Consider the following 3,782-nt stretch of genomic DNA (forward strand, 5'->3'; position numbering starts at 1 on the left):
CCCCCCCCCCCCCCCCCCCCACAAAACTCTGCACTAGGAAAACAGCCAGGGCTTTTTCCCTTCTCTAAGGAGGAGAGTGATAAATAGGTGACTAGAGAGGAGCAGACACCATGTGTTAACTTAGAAAAAAAAAACTTTGAGGAATATGAAGCATTCCCCGCTGCCTGGTTTCTATTTTCCTTCCTCTGAGGACTGTGTTTTAACCTGAACGTTTTTCTTGCCTGTCTGTTTATAGAAAACAAAGCCCATTCCCTGTTGCGCTGATGGGGACTGTGGAGCTCTTAGTCTGTGCTTAACAGTTGGGTTTTCAGCCAGGTAAAGAGTAGAGTAGTCCCGTCAGCTTCACATTTCCCACATACAATAGCAGTTACTAGGCTAGGGAAGTAGCACCCACAGATCTTGGGAGCAAAGTGCTGTGTGGAGGAGGCAGGGAATACCCTGTGACTAACTTCTGCAGAGGAGTTAGCATCCCATCCCCTGCGAAGAGGCCTTTGGGGAGGGTTCCACAAATGTCTTCCAGGAGGAGGTCTTTTGACCTAGGTGAAGTCCAAACTAGGGACACAGGTAGATGTTTAAAAAAAAGTAAAAATTCCGAACGTGAACCACAGCTATGAGAGACTTTATACAGAATATAAAATTTTAAAAACTTGTTCTTGGCCTGTTGCAGTGGCTCACACCTTTAATCCCAGCACTTTGGGAGGCCAAGGCGGGCGGATCGCTTAAGCCCAGGAATTCGAGACCATCCCGGGCAACATGAGAAACCTGTCTCTTTAAAAAAAAAAAAAAAAAAAAAAAAAAAACCCCCCATTTTTTTAAAAAAAAAAAAAAAAAAGAAAAAAAAACCCACCTTGTTTTTAGTATAAAAGAGTATCTCTTCACTGTAGAAAATTTGGAAAACACAGACAAATAAAAAGAAGAAAAATTACCCATCATCCTTCTTTCTACCCAGAAGTAAAAGCACTATTATTTTGCAAATCATATTTAATTTGTAGTACACACACACACTTTCATTTTCAGTAAAACTGGAGGTCATATTATATGTTTATATGTACTATTTATTTATTTATTTGGAGATAGGTCTCACTCTGTTGCCCAGGCTGGACTATGGTGGCGCAATCTCAGCTCACTGCAACCTCTGCCTCCCGGGCTCAAGTGATCCTCCTACCCCAGCCCCCCGCATAGTTAGGACTGTAGGCACTCACTTCAATGCCTAGATAATTTTTGTATTTATTCTAGAAATGGGGTTTCAACATGTTGCCAGGCTGGTGTCAAACTCCTGAGCTCAAGTGATGTACCTGCCTCAGCCTCCCAAAGTGCGGGGATTATAGGTGTGAGCCACCATGCCCAGGTGTATATACTATTTGTAATCTGCTTTTTTCCTAATATTTTAAATATATATATATATATATTTTTATTTTTTATTTTTTATTTTTTGAGACGGAGTTTCGCTCTTGTTACCCAGGCTGGAGTGCAATGGCGCGATCTCGGCTCACCGCAACCTCCGCCTCCTGGGTTCAGGCAATTCTCCTGCCTCAGCCTCCTGAGTAGCTGGGATTACAGGCATGCACCACCATGCCCAGCTAATTTTTTGTATTTTTGGTAGAGACGGGGTTTCACCATGTTGACCAGGATGGTCTCGATCTCTTGACCTCGTGATCCACCCGCCTCGGCCTCCCAAAGTGCTGGGATTACAGGCGTGAGCCACCACGCCCGGCAATATGGAGTCATTTTTATAGTTACTTAGAGTTCTTTTATATTCCAAGATTTCTTTAACCAGTCTTTGCTTTATTGAACCAAGAGAATGTTCCCAACTTTTTTACAGTTATAAACAGTGAATCAATTTTTTGTAGCAGAATTTGAGCATATATTCCCTTTGGTTAAATTGCTTAAGTAGATTAAAGTTCTAGACATTGATATGTCAAAAACTCATACTCTTTGGATGCATTTAATGGCTACTGGAGCTTGGGAATCAGAGAACCTCTCTTTCCCAAGAGGAATACTTATTTTATGCCTTTCCAACAAAAAACTTAGAGTGAAATTCTGCTCTTCTAGTCTCAGAATGGGAAAATCATGGGGATTTGTAGTCTGTGAGGCTGAGTACAGCTAGCAGGTTGTTTTATACTTGTGGAAGATGTTGAGTTAGAAGAGAAACTGGATGGCCTGGCTTGGGCCAGAAGTATCTTCATTCTCTTCTTTGTTGATCGTGGGGTGGTCTTGATTCCAGAGGATGCTTTTGAGAGTTCGCTGTGGAAGCTGTCTTTAGTGTGGGACAGATGCTGACTAGAAGGGTTCTGATTAGCTTCAGACTTCCCATGCCCCGTCTTCCAGTTTTGGTGTCGGGTACCATGCATGCGTGCTGGCTCAAGGAGAACACAGAGCCAGGAGTCTAACCAGCTTCAGAATTTCCACGCCCCGTCTTACAGCTTTAGTGTCAGGTACTACGCATGCGTTCTGGCTCGAGGAGAACACAGAGCTAGGAGACTAACCAGCTTCAGACTTTCCACACCCCATCTTCATCTGCTCTCCAGCTTTAGTGTCGGATACCACGCATGCGTGCTGGCTCCAGGAGCACACAGAGCCAGCAGAGCAGCCCTCAGCCTATGTAGTGATCCACAGGCTACCTAGGGGGCAGTTGCAGCTCAGTGAGGCTCAGGTAGGTCTCCACGTCAAGTACTGTGAAATAGGTATGTCACACCTAACATGTCCAAATCCAAACTCCTGAATCCGGCCCCACCCCTACCTGCCAACCTAGTCTTCCTCTACCCTTCCCCATCTTGGTAAATGGCAGCTTTGATTTTTGGGTTGCTTGTGTCAGAATAACCCTGATCAGGGTTGTTCTTGGCACTTCTTTCTCACACCTCCATATCAAATCCATCAGCAGTTAATGTCTTCTTTACCTTCTCACCACTGCACCCCGCTTCAGTTGGTTGTAGTGCCTTTTAACTGCTTGCTCTAGTTCTTTCCCCCTTCTACTCTTCAGTCTTTTTTTTTTTTTTTTTTTTTTGAGACAGAGCCTCGCTCTGTTTCCAGGCTCCAGGCTGGAGTGCAGTGGCGCAATCTCAGCTCACTGCAACCTCCGCCTCCTGGGTTCAAGCAATTCTCCTGCCTCAGCTTCCCGAGTAGCTGAGACTACAGGCGTGCACCCCCATGCCCAGCTAATTTTTGTATTTTTTAGTAGAGACGGGGTTTCACCATGTTGGCCAGGATGGTCTTAATCTCTTGACCTCGTGATCTGCCTGTCTCGGCCTCTCAAAGTGCTGGGATTACAGGTGTGAACCACCACGCCCAGCCTCCTCAGTATATTTTAAAAATATCAGTAAGATATGTCAGTTCTTGGTTCAAAACCTTCTGATGGTTGCTCTTCTCACTTAGAGGCCAAAGTTTTAACAATAACCTATAATGCCCTCCGTTATCTGACCCCACCTTCATACCACTCCCAAGCTCTCTAACCTCAGGTCCTGCTGCTGTCATTGAACCCAGTATGTCACATTGATGCCCTTGCTGTTCCTCAAACAAACGAAGTGCTCATGCCTAAAAGTCTTAGCAGTTGCTCTTCTTTTCACCAGGAGCACTCTGTACTCAGCTGTGTGCCTCTCTCACTCCCTTCTAACCGTCACCTTGGTAGGGAGAGCTTCCCTGGCCATGTCGTATAATCACAAAAAGTGTTACTCTGCTTTATTCTCCATCCATGGCAGGGGAAAATAACATCTACTGAGTATTGTGTCAGTCCCTAGGCTAGGTACTTCTTCTGTACAGTATTGCGTTAAGTTCTCTAAATAAGC

The 3,782-nt window shown here is 44.8% G+C and overlaps 1 protein-coding gene across 3 annotated transcripts in view; it reads left to right on the forward strand.

Annotated features, from left to right (window-relative positions):
* The window catches only part of SMG6 (SMG6 nonsense mediated mRNA decay factor), a 241,390-nt gene that overhangs the window by 136,907 nt on the left and 100,701 nt on the right, over positions 1–3,782 (forward strand). The gene's annotated exons all lie outside the window — the stretch shown is intronic.

Source organism: Cebus imitator, unplaced genomic scaffold (assembly GCF_001604975.1).
Source record: "Cebus imitator isolate Cc_AM_T3 unplaced genomic scaffold, Cebus_imitator-1.0 Scaffold136, whole genome shotgun sequence".
Taxonomy (NCBI): domain Eukaryota; kingdom Metazoa; phylum Chordata; class Mammalia; order Primates; family Cebidae; genus Cebus; species Cebus imitator.